Source organism: Tamandua tetradactyla, chromosome 11, assembly GCF_023851605.1.
Source record: "Tamandua tetradactyla isolate mTamTet1 chromosome 11, mTamTet1.pri, whole genome shotgun sequence".
NCBI lineage: Eukaryota > Metazoa > Chordata > Mammalia > Pilosa > Myrmecophagidae > Tamandua > Tamandua tetradactyla.
The window spans coordinates 23,571,162-23,583,688 of record NC_135337.1 but is presented as its reverse complement, the minus strand read 5'-3'; the positions used below and the strand labels follow the sequence as shown (position 1 = coordinate 23,583,688).

Below are 12,527 nucleotides of genomic sequence, written 5' to 3'. Positions count from 1 at the left end.
GTACTGAGAAACTCATTGAAATTCAGAGCAACATGATGAAAATATTTAAAACAAATATGAAAGAATAGTTAAAAGAAATAAGAGACAAATTAAAGGCCTCCAACTTCTAATAATAGTTTCAGGAGAGGGTAAGAGAAGGAAAGATATAGACACAATATTTAAAGAGATAATGGCTAAAATTGTTTAAAATATGAAGAAAGCTATGTGCAATCATTACATGAATAGTCCACAAATAAATCAGCACTTGACGTACCAAAGTAAATCAATATAAATATCAATATATGAAGATAATATTCTGAAAAGCTACCAGAGAAAATAAAAATATATCTATAAAGTAATCATTATCCACATTTCTCATACCACTTTGACTGACAGATTTCTCATCAGTACCATTAGTTACTAGAAAATAATAGAATAATATTTTCTAGAAGCTTAGGAAAAATAACTCTCAACCTAAATTCAAAATCCAGTCAAATTATCTTTTAAGAGTCTGAGCCAAATAAAGATACTTTCAAATATAATAAGAACCTTCATAAAGTCTACACAGACACAGGTATATATTAGTATATAGACAGAGACAAAGATCTCTATGGATGTGCAATTATATATACATATCCTTACATGTATAATTATGTATAAACATACACATATATAGATAAATGTATGTATAGATATTATAACTTCTAACTCTGTAGTAGAGAAATAAATAGAGGATTAGAAAATACTATCAATTCAAAAAAAAATGAAGAAGAAGGAAAGGAGGGAAGGAGGGAAGGAGAAAAGGAGGAAGAGAGAAACCGGAGAAGGAAGGAAGGAAAAGAAAAGGGAAAGGATGACAATTAGAACCCACAAATAAGACAGTAAAAACAAATCCAAGTGAATTAATATTCATAATAATTAAATGGATTAAACTACCTAGTAAATAAGAGTTTAATTATCAAGAAAAAACATACAGCTTTTATAAGAGATGCATTAAAATTAAAATATACAGAAAGTTTGGGAGTAAAAGGGTTGAAAAGGTAAATCATAAGAACATTAGTCAAAACAAAGTCATTGTCTCAGGCAAGAGAAGACTTTAGAGAAAAAATAATAGAAAAAGGTGGACACTAAAAAAATAACAAATAACATTCCACTAAAAAATGACAGTAATAAGCATGCATCCATCTGTCAGTTTGGCCTCAAATTTTTTAAGGCTAAAGTTAACGGAATAACAAGAACTAGACAAAAAACAATGATAATGGGAGGTTTTAATAACCTCTTTCAGAAACAGACCCAGCAGGAAAAAAATTAATACAATTTAGAAAATTTGAACATAATTCACAAGTTTAATCTAATAGGCATATCTAAAATACTGGCACCTCACAAACATTTTTATGCCTTGATGGAACATTTGCAGAACTAATTCTACAGAACTTTTTCCAAAGTGCCCCTCCATGTTCCCTATCCCTTCTCCCAAGTGCCAAGGATTCTCATCTGATAATACAGTACTATAATTCTTTTATATATATTTTTATATTGTGGCTACTATTATTTTAAGGTAGAGCATACTGGTAAGGGACAAAGCAGTCAGGACCTCATAAAGGGTCATTTGATTCATTGAGTTATTCAGGCCTCATCTGCTACTCACCATGTATGGTTCCAGGTTTCGTTTAATTGTGGGAAGTCAGATTTTGAACAGACACACTATTCTAAATCCTTTTATCCACCTCAAAATCCACAGAAACATAATTCCGACCAAAAGAACCTCATTCACTGATCTGAAGGATTAGAGAAAGATGACTTAAGATGTTTCCATATCCTCTCCTAGTATAAAGAAGCCACGAGAATATGAATCTGATTCATCACTTTCTCCATTTACAACCTCCAGCAAGTTCTTTCCCTTCCGAAATCTCAATTTCCTTCTCTATAAAAATAGGCACACAAAAAATAAATAAAAAATAAATAGGCACAGTGAACCAGAGATAAAAGGGCAAAACCGTTTTGAAGATTAAATAGCATAATTTTCAAATATTTAGGCCTAGTGTGTAATAAATACTCAGTCCCTGGGGCATACTCTGAATCACTCGTCCTGACACAGTATCCTGAGCGACGGCAAGCCAAGGGTGGAGAGTGTCCCCCTCCTCAGCCCTCATGTAGTGCCTTATCCTGTGACCCAGTCCCACCCTTTCCTGAGTTGGTGACATTGACTTCCTCACCCCTTCACTATTTCCAGACTGGCAAGTTCGCTGCTTAGTTTTAGGAACAAAGATTATACATTAGGCATTAAAAGTCACCAGGGCTAGATATTCAGGGAATTTCAAGTGTGCATTAGGAAGAAATGGAGACTAAAATCAGACCCACCTAGCCCTGGGAGTCAAGAGAGAAAGCTGAGCGTCTTTACTTGATGTTCTCACCAGCGTTTAATAGTTCTGGACGCTGTAAAACAGCAAAGAAACAACTTCGGCGACTGAAAGGAGATCTCAGGGGAAGCGTGATCGTACCACTATTTACAAAATGGGGTTATGAACTGAAATTTGCTAGATGAAATATAAAATTGGAAAATGTAGAATGTTTTCGCTGTTAGAATTTCTAAATGGCAATACCTTAAATTCAGCGCAGTGGTTTATAATTTCATCTGAGTACTTTGGTTTAGAGTCTACAGCATAATACTCACATAAAAATAATGTTCAGTGATGTTTGGAAAGGCAACATACCACAAATATAAAGCAGAACCTGCTTTTGACTTTATATGATATTAAAGCTACAATATTTCGCTATAGGGGGTGCCAGGGCTTCTGTGAGATTTTTGATGTTTGCATGTTTGGTTGGTTTTTCTTTCTTGTTTTTGCAAGGTTCCAAGCCAGATATTTTCTTTTACTATCATGTTTAGCCAGAAAATATTTCCCAGCACCTACTTCCAAGCCAGTGTCAAAGCAGCAGCCACTTCAAATCAGCACACCCCCAAATCCTGGAGCTAGAATGTGGTGAGACATCAGCTCTCACACCAAATTTCTGTGTGAAATCCGTCAAAGTGCCCTTTGCCCCCACCTCCTTTTGGTGTAGCAACAGAAAATGACGACAGCCCTCCAGGGAACTGTGAGAAGTATCAATAAAACTCAAAGGAAATCTTTTCATTGAAGGGAAGAGGAACACATCACACTTATTACATCTTCTTTCTTGTTGACCCTAAGTGCCATAGTTAGCTTAGTAGTAATAATATCTACATCAGTCAGAGTTCAGTAACCGAGAGAAGAAAACACTCTGGCTGTCAAAAGAACAAAGGGATTTATTAGCAGGTATTAGAGGCTTATAAAGTTGCTGGAAGAACTGGACAGGCAGACTCCAGGCTTAGGAAGGACCCACAGGCCTCAGAACCACTGCTCTGTCACTGCAGGAAGCTGCTAATTCATGAATCACACTGCCTTTGTGCATCATTCAGAGTTCAGTCAGATAAATAGAAGCACTAGGGATGATACAGAATATGGGATTTGTCGTGGAGATTCATACAACTGTGCAAGCAGATTAAACAATTCATGTACACAACTGTTGCTTCTATAACTTGCGTTGGAGCCTGAGGTGATCAGGACGTGCAACTGGGAGGGGAAGATGGATGTGCCGTCAGATAAAGCAAGGACGACTGGTAAGGATGAGCTGGAGTCCATGAGGACAGACTGGAAACTACATTGGTTTCTCACTGCTTCCAAGCATCAATGTCAATGACGACGTATCCTATAGGAGGAGCAGACGCTTTTTGTCACAGAACTAAACAAGAACCTGGCCCAGGAGTTGGAGAAGCTGAAGGAGAGGATCCAGTGGGAGCTAGAGGAGTGTGGGCCTGACTACCGCTGCATGCCAGCAAGGTAGCCACAGGTCAGCAACAATATACATGAGCTGCAGCAGTACCTAAGCCCTGCACAGACTTTGGAAGCATGAAAAGAATATTAGTACTGTTTCATTTCCACCTTCCAAGTCTCAGGCAAAGTCACGTAGCCCATTCAGACCCAGAATTATGCAGGGAAGAAAACTCTAAGAAACATAATCCCAGCTTAGCTATGTTAACACAGTACAAATCCACTAAACTCTGCTATGAAATGAATGCCTTGTGCCCTCAGTTCAAAGTTAAGACTCCAATGAATGCATCTGGTAAGAAGAATCTAAGTCATATATGACACCTTAGCTGCAAGAGAGTCTGGGCAATGCAGTTTTTTTTAACTTTGCAGGGGAGCATACAAAGAGGAGATTGAAAGAGATATTGAATAAGATGAAACAGTGTCTGCCACAGTAACTAACATTTACTAAATGCTTACTATGTACTGTGTTGTGCTCAATATTTCACATATATCAATTTAATCACCATCACAAACTGGTAAAATGGGTATTTTATTATTTTCTGGAGAAAAGCTACATTACTGACTGGATACAGCAGTCAAGAAGCCCCTCTGCACCTCCTTGAGTCGGTTTCTAGAAAGAGTTTATGGCTTTCATCAAATTGTTTAAAGAGGTGTAACTCTCTTCACAATTAAGAAGTGATATCACAAATCTGGAGTGATATCAGCGAAAATGGCAGTGTAGGAAACTCCAGTGCCACCCTTCACAAAAAGCACTGAAAAACTTGACAAAACCTTCAAAACCAGCCTTATCAGAACACTGGAGGATATTCAAAGGTTTACAGCAACAAGGCAAACACTCAGCCAAAAGAAAGGCCGCAGAAACAGGTAAGAGATCTTTGTGGAGTTTTAATGGACACTAGCCGCACTGTCCTTCCCAGCACCCTGCTCTTGAAGACAGCCTCCCATATCCCCAGTGTAGATACCTGGTTCCGGAGGAAAGCATCTGTCTATTTTGACCTGACTAGGGTTTCCCTGAGGACTGTTGCAAGGGGCTCCCTTTTGTGGCCTAGCTCAGAACTCTGTCAGGAAAAGAGCATCTACATGGCACTCAGAAAAAAAGTCAAATGAACAAGCCACTGCCACCTGGGGCAAAAAAAATAACAATTGAAACAAACAATAGACATGTTAAGGCTGGGAGGAAATAGAGAGAGTGAATTCTGCTCAAACGCTTCCAAAAGTTTGAAGATGAGGGAACACTCCCTAATTCATTCTATGAGGTCAGCATCACCCTCATACCAAAAGCAGATAAAGATGACACAGGAAAACTACAGACCAATATCTCTCATGCATATAGTTGCAAAAATCCTCAATAGAATATTAGCAAACTGACACCAACAGCATATTAAAAGAATTATACATCATGATTAAATGGGATTTATTCCAGGTATGCAAGGTTGGTTCAACAAAAGAAAATAAGCTAATCTAACATACCACATTAACACAATGCAGGAAAAGAGTCACATGATCATCTCAAATGATGCAGAAAAAAAGCATTTGACAAAATCTAGCACCCATTCTTAATAAAAACAGTACACTAGGAATAAAGGGAAACTTTCTCAGCATGTCAACTTGATAAAAGGCAGATATGAAAAGCCCACAACGAAAATCCTACTTAATGGTGAAAGGCTGAAAGCTTTCTCTCCAAGATCAGGCAAAAGACAAGGATGCCCACTGACACCGATGTTACTCAGCATTGTAATGGAAGGTATTGCCAGAGGAATTAGATGAGAAAAAAAGAAATAAAAGGCTTCCAAATTAGAAATCAAGAAGCTAAACTTCCCTTATTTGCAGGTAATAGGATGCCACAACAAAAGCTCTTAGAGCTAATAAATGAATTCAGCAAGGTAGTGGGGTCCAAAAATAGCCCAATAATCAGCAATGTTTCTACACTCAAGCAGTAGAAGAAATCAAGAAAAAAATCACAATAGCAACTAAAAGAATCAAATATCCAGGAACAAATTTACCCAAGATTGTAAAGGACTTGTACCCAATGAAACACAAAACATTGCTAACAGAAATTAAAGAAGTCTGTGCTGGTTTGATTCTGCTATGTAGCCCAAAAAACCCTAGGTCCTTTAATCCAGCCCCGTGGTGCAGACCTACTGTGGGTGGGGCCTTATGCTTAGGTTGTTTCCGATGTGACCCGGTCCATTCAAGGTGGGTCTTAAAAGCCTTCTTGACCAAAGGGAGAAGAAAAAGGAAACAAAATAAAGTTTCAGTGGCAGAGAGATTTCAATTAGAGTTAAGAGGTCTTTCTGGAGAGTATCCGCATGTAATATATAGACATCGCTTTTCAATGTTTGATGTATTGGAGTAGCTAGAGGGAAAGACCTGAAATCATTGAACTATAATTCAATAGCCTTGATTCTTGAAGATGATTGAATAACTATAGAGCTTTTAAGGTTTAAATGTGTGAATGTGAAGACCTTGTGATTGACACTTCCTTGATCCTGTGTATGGACAGATGAGTAAGAAAAAAAGACGAAAAAATGAACAACGGAGGGGTTGGGTTATTTTGGGTTCTCTTTTTCACCTTCATTTTTCTTTTATTCTTATTTTTATATATTTTTATTGTTTTTGTCCAAATAACAATTGCAATGATAAATGCACAGCTTTATGATGATACTGTGAACCACTGATTATACACTTTGGATAATTATATCTCAAGAAAAAAAAAGTTGGAAATAAAAAGAACACACACAAAAAAACCTTTCCATGCATTAAAACTTCTGGAAATGTGAAAAAAGAGGTGGGTCTTCATCCCTTTGCTAGAGTGCTTTATGAGAGAATAAAAGGCAGAGATATTTTGGAGAGAGCTCAGAGGGAAAAAACACCCCAGGAAAAGTCAGAAGGATCCACAGGAGTTGTGAGAGCCATTTTGAAACCAGAATCCAGGAAAGAAGGACCAGCAGACATCACTGTGTGTCTTCCCATGTGACAGAGGAGCCCCAGATGCCAGTACCTTTCCTTAGAAAAGGTATCACCCTCCTGATGCTTTAATTCAGACATTTTCATGGCCTCACAACTGTAAATTTGTAACCTAATAAACCCCCTTTGTAAAAGCTAATCTAATTCTGACAGCTTTTGCAAACTGAAACAAATACCTAAATAAATAGAAGGATATTCCTTGTTCATAGATTGGAAGATTAACTAGTATCATTAAAATTTCAATACTAATGAGAGCAATATAGAGCCAATAAAATCCCAATTAAAATTCCAACAACCTTCTTTGCAGAACTGAAAAAGTCAATCATCAGATTTATGTAGATGGTTAAGGGATCAAAATAGCTGAAGTTGTCTTGAAAAAGAAGAATGAAGTTTGAGAACTCACACTTCCTGATCTTAAAACTCTTTGCACAGTCACAGTAATCAAAACAGCATGATACTCACATAGGACAGACATAGAGACCAATGGAATTGAACTGAGAGCACAGAAATTAGTCCTCACATCTGTGGCCAACTAATTTTTGACAAGGTAGCAAAGACTACTCAACTGGGAAAGAATAGCCCCTTCACCAAATGGTGCTGGGAAAACCGGATCTCCATTTGCAAAAAAAAAAGAAGAAAATGGACCCCCACCTCATAGCATATACAAAAATCAACTCAAAATCCATCAACGGCCTAAAAATAAGAGCTAAACTATCCAACTCCTAGAATAAAACGTGGGGAAGTATCTTCAGGACCCGGTGTTAGGAAATGGCTTATACCCAAAGCACAAGCAACAAAAGAAAAAAATAAGTAAATGGAACCTCAATAAAATTATAAAACTTTGTGCCTCAAAGAATTTTGTCATGGAAGTAAAGTGACAACCTACACAATGAGAGAATATATTTGGAAACCATATATCTGATAAAGGCTTGATATCCAGAACATATGAAGAAATCCTTCAACTTAACAAAAAACCAAACAACCTAATTTAAAAATGGGAAAAAGACTTGAATAAACATCTCTCCAAAGACGATATACAAATGGCCAGACAGCACATAAAAAGATGCTCATCATCATCATCCATCAGGGAAGTGCAAATCAAATCCACAATGAAACGCCATTTCCCAGCCATTAAAATAGCTGTTATTAAAGAAAAAAGAAATACAGAAAATAACAGATGTTGGAGGGAAAGAGGGAAATAGGAACACTCATTCATTGTTGGTAACAACATAAAATAGTGCAGCCGCTGTGAAAGATGGTTTGGCATTTCCTCAGAAAGTCAACTGTAGAACTACCACATGACCCAACCATCCCACTACTAGGAGAACTGTAGAACTACCATTTCACCCAAAACCCCACATACAAGAAAAATGGAAAGCAGGGACTTGAACAGATATTTGCACACCAGTGTTCACAGCAGCATTATTCACAGTTGCCAAAAGATGGAAACAACCCAAGTGTCCATCAACCAATGAATGGATAAATAAAATGTGGCACATATGTACAATGAAAGATTATTCAGCTGTAAAAAGGAATGTTGTCCTGATACATGTGACAACATGGGTGAATCTTAAAGACAACATGTTGGGTGAAATAAGCCAGACCAAAAGGACAAATATTGTATGGTCTCACTGATTTGAAATGCTTAGAGTAAACAAGCACGTAGAGTCAAAAGTAAGAATATACATTACCAGGGAACAGGGTGGGGATAGGGAATGGGTAGTTAAGGCTCAAATTGTATAGGGTTCCTATTTGGAATGATGGAAACACTTCGGTAACAGATGGTAACACAGCATTGTGGAAGTATTTAACAGCACTGGAATATATATCTGAATGGGATTAAAAGGGGAAATGTTATATTGCACATATGGTAATAGAATAAAATTTTTTAAAAACCTATGGAATTGCACAACACAACAGTGGACCCTAAATTAAACCATGGACTATAGTTAATAGTATAATTATTAAAATGTGCTATCATCAATTGTGGCAAATGCTCCACACCAATGCAAGGTGTTAATAATAGAAAGGAATTCTGTATTTTATGCATGATTGTTTTATAATTCACAATTTCTCGAATAAAGAAAAAATCTGGGGAATGATTTTTTTAATGGAACAGCTTTGAAAAGCTACAGGTATATGGGGAAATTCAGAAAATCATACACATACTCAATAAAAATCTTGCTGGTTACTGGAGTAACAAACAAAGAGCCAATCTGGAAACACCTAGAGAGTTCACTTTTCTCTTCTTTTCTTTCTATTTTTTTACATTAAATACTCAAAACATCTAGTTTTCATCAAAAAAGCACAAAGTAGGTAAAGAAACAAGAAACTATGGCCCATTCACAGGAAAAAAAGAAATTAACAGAAACTGTCTCTGAATAAATATAAACATTGGACATACTAGACAAAGATTTTAAATCAACTGTTTTGGACATTATTAATCTCCACTTACATCTGTGGGCAACTGAGACTTAAGTAACTTTCCTAAAATCACAGAAGGCCCTCATTTTAATCCCGTGGCGAGGGCATTTAATCCGTGGCAAGGGCAGCCTGCAGAGAGACAGAAGGGACTGCAGGGTTTCTGTCACCCAACTTGGTAAAATAACAGTGAAGAATAGGTGGCTGTACGCAATGCCTATGCCAAAGGGCCTCAGAGAATCTTGTGTCTCATTGAGGCATAATAAGACCAAATATTGCCCTTTATATCCAAAAGATACATCAAAATAGTGAAGGGGGTTAGAAACTTAGAAGGCCTCAGTAAGAGGGCCTTGGGAAGATGGCACAGCAATTTTGTGGGTGGGCGTGAGGACGCCTGGCGGATGGCAGCATGTACAAAACATAACTATAGGCCAGGAGTTAACCCCACCCAAATCCTTGGCCCCAAACATCTCCCAAAGTTAGACTCAAACTTAGGAATTAAGGGGAGGAAAGATAATAAGCTGACTGAAATTGAGTTTTCAACTCCCGAAGGAATGATCACTTAAAAATTCTGATCCCACGTGGAAAATAAAGTTGAAATTTTTTTGCACACACATGAGTCCTAGACCAAACTTTGTATCTACTAACAGAAGGTGGACAAAGTAGTCTATTATTACTTAAACATGAAACTAAAATGACCTTCAAAGCTGGCAACTTAAAAAGTCAAATTCTTTCCTTTTTAAGGATTATAAAAGAAAATCTATCAAAAAGAAGAAGCTGCAGCAGAAACAGGAGGAGGAGGAGGGAGAGAAAAAGAAAGAAAAGCTACATTCATTTTCATATTAAATTGATTGACTAACACCACTCTATTATCATAGACATTTTTATGTTAATGCATGTGAATCATTTGAGGTTTCTCTGAATGGAAAATATTAACGTTGCCGCAAAAGTTAGCACAGAAAACCACTGCAAGCCTTTTCTCCTTCATCTATCCTTCAACATATTTTATTGAGCACCTAATATACCAAGAACCAAATGAGAAGCAGAATAACATGGCAGCTGAAAACAATATTGAAATCAGAACACAAGACTAACGAGGGAAGGAGAAAAGGTCATACATAATTGATGACTTAGTACATATGACTAACATTTATTGAGAATTTACTAAGTACCAGGGATTGTGCTAAGTGAATAGATGCATTAAGGTAGGACATGCCATCCCCAGACCACATTAACACATGAAATTATTTCTGTTACTAACCAATCACAACTTACTCTCCCTCACGCAACGTCACACTGCTGTTTCTCTCTCACCAATGGGAAAAAAACAATCATGGCTTGTTAAGTGGTCCTTCCTACTGTACATCAAATCTGGCTCCATTCTTCTGGTAAAACCTTGGGCTAATCCAAATTATCTGACCTGGAAAAATCCACTAGCATTGGAACCAGATTAAGCAGGGCTAGACTTTTTCTAGATCACAGTTTGTCCAAGCACATCTGAAGAAAATGATTGCCATTGTCCTCCTGCGCCCCCACACCCACACCCACTCATCGCCACTCTCAGCCCAGAAATGGGAATTTTACATGGACCGTAGACTATGGTTTGAATAGAAGCTGCTAGAAAGATGTTGTGAAGGAATGCCTGAACCCACCACTCAAGATCACTTTTGTTTTTATTCCAGTGAGGATCAAATGAAATATTCTACATGAGAAGGCTTATGCATAGTTAAACAAATATAAATACTTCATACATGTTCAGATTTATAACGGGTTCCTATTTCATCACAGAGATTCCCTAAACCAGGTTGGCCCCCAATTTTTAAGGCATGGAATGGTGCTTTGACTTAATCTGTTATTCTACGAGTCTGCACAGACTCCAAGTGATAGGAAGTTAAAGAAACTGGTATGTTCAATTATTACAATCTGAAATAGTGACAAGTAATATTTTTTGCACAAGAGCCAAATTATAACAAATAAAAATTAACGTAGTCTTCCAAATGAGGAGATTTTCTGCAGGCCACATAACCAGTCACCCTCAGGGCAGCAGCTAGAATTAGTCTATGTCATTGGAGGGAATATATACTGATAAGTGCTCAGGAAACAAAAAGATGAATGAGCTGATCCTCCACTCTCTACAGTCAAAGTCTGCCCCTTCCCATGGCTGTAAAACCTTCACTCTTCTTGATGGGATCACACTCTTAGGAATAGCATCACCACCACAAGTTTCCTGAAATAACCAGCCGCCCAGGCCACCGGAGTCCAGGTAGCCACAAAACCCTCCCCTGGTTCCTCATGCCAGAAGCCCATGCAGGGTCACTGCCTGGCTCTGTCACTCCAACACTGCAGCTCTGACCGCCAGACTTTGAGGACCAACAGTTTTTTAAGTTAATTTTCTGGCTCCCCTGGAATCAGCTCCCCTACCCGATGTCTTTCCTCTGTATTAGCTGAAAACCAGTAGTCACATTGGTTCAAAGTATAAAACTTGTTCATGTTGCTCATGGCTTCTAAACTTACTAAAAATTTTACACCTAAGCATACAGAATCTCAAAGCAAAAATCCTTGCTATATTGGCACTTCTGGCTTGTTAAAGACAATATGGCACAAACCACAGGAGAAAGTGTTGCTAAATCACTCCTTACCTATGAAATATGGAAGAAGTCCCTTGGCAGTTCCTTTCATCACAAGTTTGAATTTTATTGACACACTTATGATCCTTAGCAATCTTTAGTGACTTGGAGGAATTTAATTACCTATGGAATAAAACTAGGTTAGGGAAAAAAAAAGTCTTTAGAAGAAAAAGGAGTATCAAACAGCCAAGTCATTAGAGACCAACAGAAATGTATTGAGGATTGAGGTTTGAGAAAGAGAGAGCATTCAGGGAAGGAGCCCTTGGGTTTGAAGAAAACAGGGACCACAAAGGAAAGATCAATCCAGTCTTGAAGCTTCAAAGAAGACAAGCAAACCAAGGGAAACCTCAGAGGACAGAGAAGCAAGTGGAAGCCTGAGGGGGAAATGTAAAGGGGATCAAGAAACTTCGTAATAAAAATGATTGAATTTGAAGATGCTAGGGAGAGGGGGAGGCAGAGAAAAGAAACAAAAAGAAACAGATGGGTTTTTTTTCCATAGAGAAAGTACACAATTTTCGGAGACACCCAAAACCTCATGAGGAAACACATTATTATTGTTTACTCTTTCCTAAAGCAACAGCCTAGCCGGAGAGCGATGGAGTCAGCTAGAGAAACACAATGCAACCTTCTGTTCTAGGGAAGTGGAAAAAAGAGGTCCAAGGTTGCCTCCTTCTTACCCACT

General features: G+C 37.8%; 1 long non-coding RNA gene across 1 annotated transcript in view; it reads right to left on the bottom strand.

Moving 5' to 3' along the window:
* Positions 1-12,277, bottom strand: part of LOC143649426 (uncharacterized) — a 100,025-nt gene extending 87,748 nt beyond the window's left edge. Inside the window, exon 1 of the long non-coding RNA XR_013158989.1 lies at positions 11,858-12,277. This is a non-coding gene — a long non-coding RNA (uncharacterized LOC143649426). The remainder of the gene's footprint in view (positions 1-11,857) is intronic.
* Between the last annotated feature and the right edge of the window lie 250 nt (positions 12,278-12,527).